Consider the following 17,978-nt stretch of genomic DNA (forward strand, 5'->3'; position numbering starts at 1 on the left):
CGTCCGACTCCACCGGAGGACCCCCCTAATAAAAAGGACATATATATAAAATGCGGACTATCCACTGCATCGTGCTAGCAAACTATAACATATAAATCGTTAGAAAAAACATGAAACTAGTGAGAGGAACCGAGCTTGACGCCATGATAGCTGCAAGACAGCTCGGCTCCGCCGCCCACCCCGCCCAAAATAACGACAAACACTATGCAAATATTATAAATATATACAACACACCAGCAAAGTAACAGGGTAAAACGTTTTATTAAATAACTATTTACATGGCAGCCTGCTGCAACATGAAAACAACACTTCTAATTGCTTCTTAGTAGTTTCAATTCTGAAATTGAACACCCAGTACATCCAGAGGTGATGTCCGACAAGTTGTGTGGGGGGATGCCTTGCTAATGCCGCCACCCCCACCACCTTCTGTAGGAAGGACTCTGGATATGCTTGGTCCCTGAGAGGCTTCGATGTCCCTGCCTTGCACAAATGTCATAAGTTCTGGATGTTGAGTGCCATACTTCAGGGTCCGACAAGTTGTGTGGGGGGATGCCTTGCTAATGCCGCCACCCCCACTACCTTCTGTAGGAAGGACTCTGGATATGCTTGGTCCCTGAGAGGCTTCGATGTCCCTGATGTGCACAAATGTCATAAGTTCTGGATGTTGAGTGCCATACTTCAGGGTCCAAGAAACGCGGACTCGGAGGGGCGCTTGGCTCCTGCCCCCTCCCCAACTCTTGTTCCCCTGGTATGGCCTGAGATCGCCCCCGACATAGGCGGCCGGCTCCCGGGGTCAGGCGGAACTTGTTGCCTTTTGATGCCTCTTCCATTCTGGACCTTGTCCCACAATCCGTTTGACCTGAAGACACGTCCTGCGGTGCCCTGGTCCGACCATCACATATACCTGCGCCAGGAGACGGCGTGGGGTGCACTGGAAGGGAGAGGCGGCGCGAACGAGCCTCTCCCACCTCACCAGGTGGAGGTTTCTTAGCTACACCCCAGCGCTTCACTCGGCCAGCTGAGTTGCGCCTGCTCCTGCGGCACAGTGCCTCGCTTAGCCAGCTGAATTACGCCTGCTCTTGCTATTACAGCGTCTCACCCGCCATCCGGCTGAATTGCACCCACTCTTCCGATACAGCGACAGGCGGCTGCCACGGAGCTCAGGAAATGGCGGTCGGCTCCACAGACTTGGGCCTGGCCTGCAAGGATGGCTCTGGGCAACCCTGGAACTCGGACGCTTGACTGCTAGGGCATGAGCCCCATTCCCAAAAGCGTCCCCTCAGCCTTGAAGATTCTACAAGAGTCACCGAGGCCCCCGACTCCTGCAGACTTCCGGTGGGGAGCGACTGCCATGATTGCTCGCGGAATGGCCACGACGTAGCCACGGGGTGCTCTCATGCTGACGCCAGCTTCAGTCTGAAACATCCAGAAACACTGTAGACTACCAATTCGATCAGTTCCGGTGGAGCCCCAACGACGTATCGCGTTGTTGCGTAATCCGTCATATGACGCGCCGCGTTAGCGCACCCGGAAGTGCTCCGGTGCGCGAGGCGCGAAGCGCAGCTTCCCGGAAGCAATCCGGGGCGCGGCGCGGAGCGCGTAACGTAAGCATTTACATTTCAGTTGGTTCTCCCTCACAATATTTTCAATGCCACATAAAAGTCACCCATCACCCACTGCCATCTCTGGCTGTTTCCATGGTAACACCTCATTCTGCACCTGGCTGAAGGCACAGGTCAAAAGTTCATATCTCAACGTTCTACAGCAAAGTAACAACACTGTTTTCCCTCCAGAAACACCTGCCTATCCACAGCTCTGTTACATGTCATTTTTTTCACACCCAATAGTACTTTTAGTTTTACATAACATTAACATGCAACGTAGTCTTCAATCTTCACGTATTAGAATCAACCAATCATTTTTTGTTTTTCAACCACACCAAGCCTCATCCATTTTTTTATCCTGACTTTCAGCTTCTAACTGCCATTCCACTTCCAGAACCCATCGGAGTACGAGTGCATCTGCCTTGAAAATGAAGGTTTGGCTTTTAGGACACAGCTATATTCACTGGACTGGAAAATATGCACCAAGCAGACGAATTTCCAACCTTGATTTACCAAATGTGCAAATAACGTGGATTGGCCAAAGAGGATTGAGATGTCACCAATTAATCCCATTGGTGAAAACTTGTATGCATCTCCCAGAACCACACCTTATAATTGTGCACTGTGGTGGGAACGATCTATGCACATTGACTGAGGTAGGTCTGGAAATGCTTCTAAAAGACACCTTTCAACAATTGATGACTCGAACTGCCTTGGTATATTCCAATATATGCTAAAGACAGAAATGGAATTGGTCCAATCAACATTGTGCACAAATTGAGAAAGCAAGGAGACATGTAAATAAATCTGTTTCTGCATTCCTCAGAGATTATAGCATGGGTTCTATTTACCACAACGACTTGCGTTACCACATGCAAGACATCTATAGGAGAGATGGTGTTCATTTCACGGATGAGGGAAACAGAATCTTCATCTGCAACATCAGGCTCTGCATCGGTACTTACTTATAAATGCAGAAAAAACTCAATTAACACAAGGGCTCTTTTCAGAGCCACCTTATATCTAAGCACTTAAACTTCTGATTTATCTCCATTTTCACACTCTTGTGAATAGGTGTGCGCGACCGGGTGCGCGCACCCCGTATTTTTTTCCCGAAAAAAAAATATCTTTTCGCGCTCAAGGGCCTTACTGCACACCCCGAGAAAACCTACGCGGCAAGACAATCTCTACCTTCTCCCCTTTCCATGTTTCAATGCTTTGAAATGAACAATATATTTACTCGCAGTGACAAAATGGCGGACAAAACTTCCTGATTTCCTTCGAATCGAACGTTAACAGACGTCACGCAGCAAAAAAAATTCCGCTCACGCGCAGCCGCCGCTTGGGTGCGCGCACGTGTGCGCGCCTATAGATATATAATTGACTTTAACTTTAATTTTCTCAACAACTACTGAACGGATTTACACCATTCCAAAAAAAGCGTAATCTGCGAACAAGACTCTACAGTTTTGGCAAATTTCTTATAAATCCATTCAGCCGTTCGACCTGTAGCCGTGTCTAAAGGTCCTATGGAAAATAACATGGAGAAAACACGTTTTGGGACCCCCCTTATATCTCAGCCCCCACTTAACCAATCCCCCCCAAACTTTCAGGGAAGGAGCGCAGCGGACCGAGCCATCTTCTTTGAGAAATTCGCAAAGACTCATCCACCAGGGCCAAATAGAATGTTGAGGATTTCCTATGGAAAGCCGGTCCTAACTATAACTACCTACTGGCGACCGCCAGTAGGTAATATATATATATATTTTTTTTTCTCTCCACGAATACCGGTAAAGTCGGACTTGCTGGCAGCAGGCAGTCCGAGCAAGGGCACCGGAAGTCCCAAACACGTTTTTCAAAGTCAGCTTCATTTATCAAGACAGACTGCTCGGACACCTTTCTTGTGCAGTTACAAAACTCGATTTATTGGCAACCACAACCTGTTTTGGCGATTAAGCCTTGATCACGCTAACCGTCTCATCACAAAAGTGCCATTTAAATCTACACATAAAGACATAAACATAGACATAGGACTACTTTGCAGATCGCATAGAATGCCAGTAAAGGTGTCGGCCATTTTAACATTTCATCTGAATCAATACAGACCAAGTGGTCAAATCATGATGAATATCCGTATTACGAAGCACTAAATCAATGATCGAAATTCATGCAAGATCTCAATTGTGTCGATCCAAATTACCACGCTGTATGGTGAACAAGCAGGTTACTGTTGGTGAAGTAACCTGGTTGTTCACCCAGCAAGAAGAGGGCTGTTGAAATTCACAATGATGCAGTCACCCCCACCAAGTTTCCTTGAGCTACCAATCCAACCCACACAGTGTACCATTATGATATTGTGTTCCACCATTGGCCCCACAGGGGTGTTACGGGATAACCAATGTGTAACCTTGTTTTTAAGTTGAGTCAAATCCTCCTGGGTGCCTTGTGCAAGCGGAGAGACATTCCCCAAAATTACTACCAGGGGTGTGGATTGGATTGGAAGATCAATGACCACTGGGTTCGAGGGGACATAGGATCAATATCCCTGTCGCTCAGCCGAGGTATGTCCTGGTTTATTAATAAACGAACAAACTAGTTAGGTAACAGGGAAATAGGGCGCACAGCTAAGAGTATGGCTAAAGTGTAAAATTCAAAAGTATCTAAATTAATTGCTACTAGGCTGGAAAAGGGATGTTACCTGTACCCCTTAGGTATCCTGAAGTTATCCAAGATAAAACTTTGTAGATATTCCTGCCGAGCAATCAGAGTTATTATACGATATTTCTAAACAACATGTATATTATTTTTACAAATTTCATAAGGCAAGTGTGAAAGCAAGAGTTCAAAGTCTCATCCAATAAATTTCCAGATTCCCGGGTCTAGTAATACGCTGATCCGTATTTTAATTTCAACTCTCAAAGTTCAGTCCAAGTTCAAATTCATAGATCCAAAGTCACAATTCCATCCAAAATGCTAGGTGCAATGTTCAAAACAATATTCAAACTTCCAAGGAAAAACAATCACTGCAGCCAACACGTGTTTCGTAGGGCATTAATCTCATGCCACATAACTTCATCAGGGCTGCAAGCCAAAATGATAAAATAATAATGAATATACTGACAATAATCAAACTAGAAAAGTACCTAAAATCAGGTCACCACCTAAGTGCAAGGAAAACATAGTACCCTTAATCTCGTGACACATTAAAAATACAATAAAAATACATTATGTGACAGTCCCGGTGTCTGATAAGTAAAGTCAACAAAACAGTCTGAAAATATTGCCAAATTCAGTAAATATGGTGGTAAGTTACCTAATTAACAATAAAGTTTCCATCAATTTCAAACTCCTACCAGGGGGATATTTAAATCAAATTAACAATGTCTGGAACGATATAAAGAGGCTCTTAGTTCTGTCACCACGTTTCAAAATAAAAATTAGGCTATTTCTCAAGCAATGTATATACCCTTGTATTGTTACTCTATCTTATTTTATAAGAATCTCCAGACTAAGTGTGACAGCAAATGCTTATTCAAATCTCCTGTAAGGATGGCTGTATTACCTTTTCTCTTATCTCGGTTTCCCACGTTTATTTTATCATCGATCGGTTCTGCGCTTCGCAGGAACTACAATAAAGAGCCTAAAGGTTAGACTCCTACTTGTTAAGAATGAGATAATACTCCGCTCGATAACCAATTCCCCTTACCTATTTATCAGTAAAGACGTGTAGCAATCCGCTTCCGTTTTAAGTAATCTCGTAATCTACACCATATCGTCAATACAGGTTCTAAAAGTAAAAGAACCAAAGATTCAACGTCCCACTCTTGTATGATATAACAAAGGTATCAAAATTATTAATACGCGAAGACCCCCTTACCTGTGTCCCTATATCTAGGACTCCGTGTATCTACTCCTGGCTCTATCGAATGTCGGCGTTTGTTGTAATCGCCATATTGCTTAAGAACCCGGATATTTTGTCTTCTACTGCCTAGAGCTGCCGTGCGCGATATCGCCGCCATCTTAGAGTGACCAATTGTGTCTGTTTGCAACGTATATTAACATATTCACCACAATATTTGGCGGAAAGGGCTATTCTTTTCATACTAGTACTATTAACGTTTATCTAAACGAGTAAATAAAGGCATCACTGAAAATTATATATAACGAGCCACTTATTCGAAACGCGGCATGTTTACGGCCGCCATGTTACTATGGGCTAAGTTTATTTTCTATTAACGCAAAAGTTATATACTGTCCACTGCCACCTTCGTGTAACTATTAAATAACTGGCGGTGGAATCATGTTGCTAATCACATTATCGGTCATCATTATTGAAAAAACGGGAGGAGGGAGGGGGGGGAAGGGGGAAAAACCTGTCTAGTTGGAGGGAAATCCATTATGAAATCGTCTTACTAAGGAAAAATTTACACTAAAGATCTGTCTGCTAAACAAACAGGAACTAATAATTATAGTTCCTGCATAGTCACGTAGGGCATAATTGCAGCCTGCCCAAATTCATATATAATCTTAATTCATAATATCAATGTAATTTAGCATTCCTGATTTCTGCTTAATGCAGGTATTACATTCATATGTGGTGACATTGCATTGAGCTTCCCATGTCATTCCTATGTATTTAACCACAATACATAATCATTTGAGAGAGTAGTGGCATTGGCATTCAAGTTCCCCAAGTATCAACTTAGGAAGTATCCAGCTAGTGTAACAAAATAACAATTATACAGGATAAAGAGCCAGATCACTTACATTAACAGCATCAAAGTAAAATTGTATTATAACTAATCTCCCAAAAAATACTGTAATTCTGTATCGATGTTGAGCCCATCTTCCACAGCACGAAGGACCATAATCCATCGTGCCTCTCTGCGTCTCAGTTTTAATAGTCTGTCTCCTCCACGTCTATCCAGAACTACTTGTTCAATCCCATGATATGAAAATTTGTGTTTTACAGAGTCATGTCTATTTTGAATAGCATGTGAGGCTATGGGGTACCTTGTGTCACCATTCTTAAGTGCCCGGTAGTGTTCCACCATCCGGTCCTTAAGTCTTCTAACTGTGCTTCCAACATATATCTTTCCACATAGGCAAGCTATAACATAAATTACAAATGTGGTTTCACAGTTAATAAAAGATTCTATGTGGAAAGTGCCTGTGTCATTGTATTCGAATTTCAAGACCTTTCTTTTAGCCCACCAACATGAGCTACACTTTCCACAGTAGTGGAAACCTTTCGGACGAGTTCGTAACCAATCACTTTGCCCCTGATGTGAAATTAGTTTGGGATAGCTTGGGCTTACAATATTGGCAATGGATAATCCCTTCCTGAAGGTAATACCTGGCCTTTCCGTTAGATAAGACTTAAGATCCTTGTCAGAGTGTAACATATGCCAATATTTCCTCATGATACTATAGAGTTTGTTGCTTCCAGTACCAAAATTTGTAATCATTCTGAGCTTTTGAATGTTACCCCTAGTCTCACTTTTGTTCTTAGGTCTCAGTGTTACATCTCGCTTAAGTTTCTGTACTTTGTTAACAGCTTTGTTAACAATTGTGCTCTCATAGCCTCTATTTTTAAACCTCACTACCATGTCTTTAACATTCGCTTCAAAGTCTGTATCTTTGGAGCAATTTCTTCTTGCTCTAATCATTTCCCCGTAGGGGATAGAATTGATCTGGCTCCTGGGGTGGCAACTGTCTGCTCTAAGTAGTGCATTACAGCTGGTCTCCTTACGAAACATGCGACTGTACAGTTTGTTTCCATCTACGAATAGTTCTATGTCAAGAAAGGTCAATTTCTCTTTGTCATACTGTGTTGTAAATGACATGTTTAAATCATTGGTGTTAAGGAAATTAAAAAAGGACTCAAGTTCTTCTGTCGTACCTCTCCAAAATAATAAACAGTCATCAATGAATCTACCCCAGTAGTATATATGGTCTATCCATTGGCTGCCCCTGGGACCCCAAATCCACTCCGCCTCCAGTCTCCCCATAAAGAGGTTCGCGAAGGACGGAGCAAATTTGGATCCCATCGCAGTCCCAGTCTTTTGCTTATACCAGGTAGATTCAAAGAGAAAGTAGTTGTTCTCCAGAACCAGTCTCGTCATCTCAAGTAGCATAGATGAGTGGTCCAAATATTCAGCTGATCTGTTGTTCAAAAAGCTCTCTATGGCTAAGATACCTTTTTCATGTTCGATATTTGAATATAATGATACTACATCCAGAGTAGCCAAAATCATATCACTGTCCCATGTCACATCATTCATTATATTGAGGACATGTTTAGTGTCCTCAATGTGTGATGGTAGGTTCTGTACAAATGGTCTCAGATATGAGTCCACAAATTGAGACAACCTTTCCGTGGGCCCTCCAATACCCGAAATAATCGGTCTCCCGGGTGGTCTATCTCTATCCTTGTGAACTTTGGGTAAACAATACATACATGGGGCTCTGGGTGATTGGATTTTAAGAAAAAGATATTCATCATAGTCCAATAAGCACTTAACATACCACTCTTTGAGTTTGTCTTTAACTATCTCTAAGGGATTAACAGTTACTTTCTCATAATATTTGTTGTTTCCCAGTTGAGATAGAACCTCATTATTGTAATCAATACGGTTCATAACGACAATGTTGCCACCTTTATCAGCACTACGTATTATTAGGCCAGGATGGTCAGTCAATTGTCGAAGCGCCTCCCTTTCTTCTGTTTTTAAATTGTCTGGAAAAGTTTTCCTGTGATACCGCTCTTTCTTAATCATGTTGTCAATCTCAAGAGTAACAGCTTTATAAAATGCATCAATAACATTGCCCGTGGACAGGTGTGGTGTCCATTTTGATTTGTCTTTAAACCCACTTCCTGGTGCAGCACCAGGATTAATCTCAAGATCTCTCAATAAAGAATTCATGGTCACTGGGTCATCCTCTGATTCAGTAAGAGATAACAATAATCTTGTGTCATGCAAATCTTGGATAGTAATATCTGTAAGTGTAGGTTTATTCACAGGATTCACCCCGACATTATCTTTTTGCGAAAAAAACTTTTTCAATTTCAGCAAACGAACAAATTTATACAGATCAACTTTCGTCTCATACCAATCTATATTCTTGGTTGGACAATATCCAAGTCCTTTTTTAAGCACATTATTCATACTTACAGACAATTCAACAGAAGATAGGTTGATCACATCAATCTCATTAGTTACTGAAATCATTTCCTCCATGACCTGAGTCTCTCTCTCATCCCTGGGGCCACTTCTCCTGCGTCTGCCACGGCTCCCTCTCCTTGTCTTGTTGTTTGTGTGTTGCCAAATCTTCCTCCTGTGTCTCGACTCCCTCTTTTGAATCTCTGTACTTCTACTAAAAAATTGTTATTATTCGTGGCATCTCCACTTGGGGCATTGGAAGCATCTGTAGTACCTCCATCTGTAGATATACTACTCGATGAAGTATTTACAGCTGAGCTAAGGGGTGTAATATTTCTCCTGTTCCCTGGCCCTTTTTGAAAAAGGTAATCAAATTTACGCGCAAAGGTAAACACCCTACCAGCTGTATAATCCTGTTCATCTCTTTTTAGTTTACGCGCTTTTCTCCTTTTGATATCTGCCTGAAGATTGGTCAAAATCTCATCCAACATATTATAATTTTTCATAGTTGCCTCAGGTAGATTCAATAGATTAATTTCATCTTCACATGTTTTGATCTCTATAAGGAGTTTCTCAATTTTGCGTTCCGCATTATCAATCAGTATCCTTATCAAGTTACAGGAACTAGTGGTTAACTCACGCTCCCATTTGTCCAGTAAATCAGGCTCTAAGTCTTCATATGTTGGCATTATAGTTGATCTCAGACCTCTCGGAATGCGGTTCAAATTAAGATATTGTTTAAGTGTTACCGCATCCCACCATTTATTAAGCTCAGCTCTCTTGAGCTTCTCTAATTTAATGAATTTGGCTCTAAGACCTTCCTGTTTTGCTGGTGTGGTAGAGGCTACTGCTACATTAACAGATGAGCCAGTACTAAGATTTTTGAATAAATCCAATGCTTCTTGTTCTCTATTCATAGTTAATCCAATAGCCACTGGCGGCAGCCCAACCCAAGTAATAAATGAACAAACTAGTTAGGTAACAGGGAAATAGGGCGCACAGCTAAGAGTATGGCTAAAGTGTAAAATTCAAAAGTATCTAAATTAATTGCTACTAGGCTGGAAAAGGGATGTTACCTGTACCCCTTAGGTATCCTGAAGTTATCCAAGATAAAACTTTGTCGATATTCCTCCCGAGCAATCAGAGTTATTATACGATATTTCTAAACAACATGTATATTATTTTTACAAATTTCATAAGGCAAGTATGAAAGCAAGAGTTCAAAGTCTCATCCAATAAATTTCCAGATTCCCGGGTCTAGTAATACGCTGATCCGTATTTTAATTTCAACTCTCAAAGTTCAGTCCAAGTTCAAATTCATAGATCCAAAGTCACAATTCCATCCAAAATGCTAGGTGCAATGTTCAAAACAATATTCAAACTTCCAAGGAAAAACAATCACTGCAGCCAACACGTGTTTCGTAGGGCATTAATCTCATGCCACATAACTTCATCAGGGCTGCAAGCCAAAATGATAAAATAATAATGAATATACTGACAATAATCAAACTAGAAAAGTACCTAAAATCAGGTCACCACCTAAGTGCAAGGAAAACATAGTACCCTTAATCTCGTGACACATTAAAAATACAATAAAAATACATTATGTGACAGTCCCGGTGTCTGATAAGTAAAGTCAACAAAACAGTCTGAAAATATTGCCAAATTCAGTAAATATGGTGGTAAGTTACCTAATTAACAATAAAGTTTCCATCAATTTCAAACTCCTACCAGGGGGATATTTAAATCAAATTAACAATGTCTGGAACGATATAAAGAGGCTCTTAGTTCTGTCACCACGTTTCAAAATAAAAATTAGGCTATTTCTCAAGCAATGTATATACCCTTGTATTGTTACTCTATCTTATTTTATAAGAATCTCCAGACTAAGTGTGACAGCAAATGCTTATTCAAATCTCCTGTAAGGATGGCTGTATTACCTTTTCTCTTATCTCGGTTTCCCACGTTTATTTTATCATCGATCGGTTCTGCGCTTCGCAGGAACTACAATAAAGAGCCTAAAGGTTAGACTCCTACTTGTTAAGAACGAGATAATACTCCGCTCGATAATAAACCTGGTTTATTAATAGACTGGCCCTGGTAATTTGTGGGAGAAAACCCATCAGAACCTGCCTTGTACTTGAGCTTGGGCCAACGGCCAACCCCCCTGGATCTCTTAGAGCCCCATTTTTACCACATGCACGGGGACTGTCAGAAGAGTGAATAACGGCGGCTGCCCCAGAAACTGGCAAGGTGTCTGTGATTATATAAACCTTGGACGGGTCCGGGACCACCGGTTGAGAGGACTTAGTGGGTTCTGAAGGCTTGTATTGAGCAGCTAACATTTGCTCAATACAATTTAACTTAGCCAAGATAGGGGTCTACTTGGCATCCAACAGGCCACAAATGGTAGATTTAAGGGCCTCCAGCATGGCCATATTGACTAAATTTGGGGCAAGAAATGCAGGAGCCTTGTTTTTAATGATGGGTTTAGTGGGAGCATTAGGTTTGGTCTTTTTAGCTTAGCTACCCATTGGTATACATTTTCTTTTCAGACTCACATTGGGCATTGGAGACACCCTTGGAGGTTGCGGGATGTCATCAACACTGAGGGCTTTCGCTGTTGTGAAGTCAAATCTACCACCCGTCCCTTCATTTCCCAGTGTAAGAGAGGGGATGCCACTCTTCCTATTCCCCACAATCACAACAGGCGGCAGTGGCCTGGGTGGTACCTCCCAGGGAGTTTCTAGTAGAGGGTGTAGTGTAGTTCCTAGTTTCCCACTAGGCCCTGCGCATTGGAATAACATAAACAGTAGTATCGACGTGGAACTGCGGATATTCCAGGCCTCCACTGACTATGCTAAACTTAATTGGGTGTGTTACCAACTATCTCAGAGGTCACTGGAAACTTTCTTCTCTGTATAGGAAGTGATCAGCTTCCCTGGCACAGACAAGAAGGGATTCAGCTTTCCGACAACCGTGCAACATGACAACTTTGCTCCTCAGATCAAGAGTCAATCTCTAGGGTCGTGTGAAACAATAGACATGTATTTCACTCAGTCAGTCTAGTGCAGTTTACTTTCACGAGATGTAGAGAATAGAGAGACGGGCGTTTGTCAATAAAGGGTTAACATTTATTGAACAGTCTTTCTTCTCGTACAAGAGAAATGTATTGCCACAATTGCAAAACTTGTTATGATAAAAAGTACGTACAGTAAGATAAGTATTGCGAAATAATACTGTAAAATCATTGATATGGTTTCTTAGCCATACAATGGTTTAAAAGTAATAAAACATATATACAGTCATATCTACAATAGGCTAAAATACTCAACTGGTGCTTCTAACTAAGCCTACCCCAGTGTGCCTGACCTAAGCCTAACACGTGAAAGGGGAGTAAGTAAGTAGCTTTAAGTTAAGTTGGTTTTGCCAAGGTTTGTTTCAAGAATTCTCATTTAAGGGTTTAGTCAGCACCATACCTCTGAATAGAATGATGGAGGTTTGGTATCTCCTTCAGGGGAAGCTCGATATCCCTGTCACCCGCGAGGGTAAACCGGAAACGCCGGAGCTGGATTTCTCTGCACGAGAAAGGCAGCGGCTCTTCTTCAGCGCGTCGAGAGGAGGAGGCGGGGGACAGCGTCCGCGGGCAGCTGGATCTGAGGGACGTCTGTTCGGCTCCTAAGCGTACTGCACCATCGTTCGCACTTTAGCAGCGATAATGGTATCAGTAGCTTCACCACCACAGGGATAGCAGGCTGCAGCGACAGAGTGCTACAGTGCTCGGCAACAGCAACGGTATGCACAACAGGGTGCACAACAGCTCTCATTGCTTAAGGCAACGTTGGTAGTATTTATACCTGACAGGTGCCGGGTTTGACGCAAGTTTGCTGGACATAAGACGTCAATTAAAGATATCACTAGGAAGTGATAGCTATCAGTTGCTCATTAGAGTTCTATTACTAATCAAAACATAGCAAGGGGGATTTCCCAGCTTGCTGAGTTTTTATCTTGTTGAAGAACTCGGAGTGTTAATCTAGGAATATCAGATAGTGACTTCTGCTCTGTCATTGCACTAATTGGTCGCAAAGGAAGTGGCAGAGAGAGATATCCTTGAACGTGGCTCTGTTCGTGTGAGGTCAGAGATGACTTTCTGAATATCGCACTTGAACGGTTATGCCAATATAGGGAATAAAATGGACTTATAGCCGAATAGGGGCATAAGGTCACAGTATCGATCAGGACCCTAGATAAACACGCAACACCCACTCCACGTTTACATGTCCATCAAATTACTAAAACTAAAGCAATAGGATGCATGTGTAACATTGCCCACCCCAAAATACATAAATGCATTCGAAATAGGCGTACTTGTAATACATGGAATTTAGGTACTGTACGTTTTTGAAGCATAGAAATCATTCAAAAATTATTGCATATGAAATCAATGAACGATTATGCAAACAGAATTACACATGAAGTATCTCTGACAGAAGAAGGGCGAGATAAATCATCACATATAAATGCATTTGCAAAATGTGTGCTAGAGGCTAATGTAAGTTGTTATGTCTCTAGGTGTGTGTAAAAAATAGAAGTATGAACTTCTGTTCTTTAAGAATAGATTTTACCTCAAGCAAAGATTTGTTCGTGCCAAAAAAAGGTCAATATTTGAAAAATATCCAATCCAAAGAGAATTAATGCTTGAACGGGGAAACAGAGTTCCAACGCTGCTAGCAGTCTTTGTTGACTAGAAGTGAAGGCCGAATTCAGAGTTTCATGGGAACGCTGTGTGTCGGAAAGCTTCTCAAAGTTATTGTTTCTGTATGGTGGGAACATCATATCAGACAGGCTCGCAAAGAATCGGTCTACAAATTCAGTAACTTGGCAAGTGTGAGAATGATTGCTGTCATCGAAGGCAGGATCAGTAATGCTCACTGAACGTTGTACCTGGATGATGTTGCTTTTGTCACTCGCTCCACTGTTACCACTTGGTTGTAGCACAGGAGTCTCCACAAATGCCGTCATCAGGATTGGTAGCCGCTGGGGACAACACAATGCGTGAGCCGTTATTGGACTGAGCAAAGTATCGACGTCCATTGGTACTGCTGATGGAAGTGAAAGACAGATGTCCAACACGCATTCATCGCCGCAAAGCATACATCGTAGCACAGGTAAAATGCAATTTTGCCATACAGGTCTGAATGAAAGGAACCAGGTCATGTTTAGATCTCTCAGCCTGGCCAATCCGAGGACGTTAGTTATCCTGTCCCGGTAGCGCATTGCTAGGATTGTCTCTTCCATTCCCATGGGAGCTATGTCTGAGCTGAGGCTTGCCATAACGAAGTAGGAGGGTCAAAAATAAAATCCCTGCTACAAGTCCCAAAAATAATGGTATGCCGCCAAAAACAGAGTGCACAAAATTAGGAACGATTCCCAAAATTGCTTGAAAAGGCGTTAGCAGTCTCGTAAAGACTGTCTTGAATATGCCTGGGACGCTTGTGGCACTAGACATGTTAAGGAGTTGGCTTAGCATTTGTATGAAATGCACGGGGCAATTTGTTGATAAAAGGTCATGAACTTCAGTAGCTGTCCTTGCAACTAGAAGATCATACGTCTCTTTTGATGACGTTATAGGCACTGTTGTCTGTAAAAGTACAGATTTAACTTTGCTTAAAGTATCAATTCGTATAGAATAGAGATTCAGACGAGGCCAGATGGGAGTCACTGAGTCTGCAGCCCCACTCAGAAACAATGCTTGCATACAGCATTTGACCATGGATGTTACTTCTACTAGATAACTTTTCCCTGGCACGAGGCCACAACATCTATGATCCGTTCTAAGAATGTAACTCCCGTTTGCGAGTTGCATAAAGAAGGGCTCTATCTGAGTTGCAGGTGTGACTAGCTGGTGGCATGAAAGGTTGTTAGAATTTCCATCACATGCTCCGTGTAAATTAATACCCTGACACAAAAGTATACAGCTTAGTGAATGTTTACAGTTATTACCACTAAGAAATACATTTTTGTCGCTGTCACTATAGCAAGAATGAGTGTATGGTAATTTCCATTCAGATTTTACATATCCTTTACCCAATTGTTCATACTGGCCAGCAGGTATGTACTCAAGGCACTTTTTAAATTGGAAAGTTGTTATCGGAATTGTGATAATTCCGTGTATTATCCATTCAATGACAGGACTCTGACATTGTCAATGGTAATCTCTCGAGTTTTTCGATGCTCAGGATTGTATAGTCTGCTCCTTTCTGTGCCAAACTGATCTGTTTATCAGTAAGGTTAAAACTGGAAAATAATGACGTTGTGTTGATTAAACGCCAAGGCACATAGCCTGAATGAAGATTTTGCAGCGTCCAGCCTAATTCTATAATAGAGCGTAATTGAGACTGGCCATGTTGTAACATAAGCAAATCTCTGTCTATCACATCAAAGGCAGAGGATACAATATTGTCCAACGAATATATTCTGGAAGACAGAGTCATTAACCCATTGTCTACTACAGAAAGTGATTTCTCCAAATTAATACGATCAATTTCTCGTATTTTTTCAGCAGTTTCAATTTGCTTTACTTTCCAAGCCTCGTTGTAAGCAGCATAGATACTGGTCGCTATGAAACGCTTTTGACGCTGTTTGCGTGGTCCAAGAATGAAATCGCGCAAATCAGCACCATCTTTTAGTAAAGACAAGTGTTGCTTAATTTCAGCCAGTGTGGACGAAGTTAGCCATTCCAGGCAGAGTTTCCCTACACTGAATGTTGTTATAATCCCTGGATGTTGTCTCTGGGAATATCTCGAGTCTAATCTGGTCATTTTTAACCCCTGTGTTTTATTCAGGAATCTATCTTGACAGCTGTTTGTGTCAGTAGGCCAGATTAACCACTTTTTCCAATCAGGATGTGTTCTGTTCAAATTTAAAATTTGTGTTACGTCCAACTCAATATCTGCAGTTGCATTTTCAGGTATTGGCTTTGGTATAGACGGTGTTTTAAGGTCTTTGATCTTAGCTAGGCCAAGACAAGATGTTTGGTGTATTGTGTCATTTAAAAACAACATTTGTTCTGGTATCATGTAGGTTCTAAATAGTGCTTCAATGCCTTGCACCTGCCAATCTTTTGTACCCCAGATTGTTTTCGTTTCAATATTATTTTTCCAATAATCAAAACCAAATGTCATCATTTTGTCATAAAATGCTTCTGAATATATCAATTTAGAATTTGTCAGCATTGTTTTCATTCCTGTTTTATCTAACAGTTTGAAATAAAACGTTTCTGCATTACTGGTGTTAAACCCTGAGAAGTATTTGAATTTCTCAAAAAATGCTTTAGAACTGCTTTTAGGTGGTGTAGAACAATGTTCCCATTGATTATACATAAAAACATTTCTAGGCTGTGCAGATTTGTGCAAGTAATGATCCCCATAGTGGGTGTAACAGAATAACTGCTCACAACTAGATGAACCTTGTAAATAATCATGATCTATGAATCTGGCTGACATTACTAAATCAGACATCATGTCATTAATACTGTTAAAGTCCCAATCATCAGAGAATGTACTAGGTGTCACAAAGTCACTTAAGGAAACCTTTAGTTGATGAGGATACTTCAGGATTTCGACCGGACCATAGATCTCATAGTCTGTTTTCTCCCATACAACCCCACCAGGTATTGGAATTGCTGTGACATTTACTGTTGACAGTTCTCTTTTCTTCATGTGGGATGATCTGTGTGGTTTCAGGACTAGGTTGATGTTCTGACTTGCTGTGTCCATTGTAATATATTTTCCCTCAATGAATTTTCCCAAACACAGTACCATGATGAGCCAAAGCAGGAGGAAAAATACACCTAGACCGAACCAGAACTCTAGCCAAGGGGAAACAAGGTAGATTTTCTTCCATGGCATTATTGCATAGTCCTTCATTGTGCACTGCAGGCTGATCGAATGTGATGAGTCTTTCAGTTTGAACCTCTTGGATTGTTGCAAGTTTGGGTATTCTGTTATTTCTTGGGAGTCCACTGGGCCTACTGTTGATTATAGGCCACATGCTTGTGGTTTTACCAGATCGATAGACACGACTCTGTTCTCCTTTTTACCAGCAAGGGGCGGTAGCACAACTGATCTTGTTCCGGTGACTGCCAAGACAGGTACTGCTTTTCTGTAAGAAGGCCCAAATTCCTTCTTAACCGCAATCTTTTCTCTGACTAGATCCCCAATCTTTGGAATCCAGACAGGCCTTGCTGGGGCTGTTGCTGGTGGTGCCTCGTCAGTGGTAGGTGGCTATTGCTTTAACTTTGTGTTGCTTAAGGATTTTCTTGTTTCGGTCAGTTCCTGTAAAACAGCCAAACGATCCTTTACATCAAAGTGCGTTGTTTCTTCTTGTACCACTGACATCTGACTATCGAGGTCCTGAACGCGCATTCTAATTCCGAACAATAGTTCGTATGGGCTGAAACCTTTTAGAGAATTTCTTGGCATGTTATTAAGACTAGTCTGGACACTTGTTAAATGTTTGACCCACCCAGCGCCTGAACCTAATACCTTCACTGTTATAGATTGCTTTATGTCATGGTTTTTTCTTTCTACCACACTGTACCCTTCGGGGTGCGACGGACAAGAATACCGCAACCCAATTCCCATGCTAGCCATGGCCTCCTTATAAGCTCGAGAGCTGAAAGCAGGACCCTGGTCAGAATGGAACGTGGTAATTGCGTATGTGCCGATAAAGACTCACAAATCTTTTATAACCATTCTAGCGTCAGCCGAGCGCTGGGGCCTCATTATTTAAGTGCTTTTCGTCTTAATGGTGTACACTGGGACGCGCTTCTCTTCTTTGATTGCGCAGATAGACCGCCTTATGCTGTCTAGCAGGGATCCTGAAACTACACTGGCCTGTTCATTACTGTGATCTCTGTTGCAGTCTTCACAATTTTGAGCAAAACATTGAATGTCTATACTCATTCCTGGCCACCAGTACTCTGATTGTAATTCTTTCAGAGAGGCTTTGATTGTTTGGTGTCTCAGACCCAACCCCATGTGTGCTTCCAGTAAGAGGAAGCCCCTCCTGCTCCTGTTTGGAATTACTCTATCCCCCACTCCAGGGATTCGAGCAAAAGGAACGGAGTTTGCATCGATTATGTATGCATAATTGAGTGGATAGTTTACGGGTAGTGCTACACAGTCGCCTTTTACGGTCGTTTTTACTG

Source organism: Lissotriton vulgaris, chromosome 9 (genome assembly GCF_964263255.1).
Source record: "Lissotriton vulgaris chromosome 9, aLisVul1.2, whole genome shotgun sequence".
Lineage (NCBI taxonomy): Eukaryota > Metazoa > Chordata > Amphibia > Caudata > Salamandridae > Lissotriton > Lissotriton vulgaris.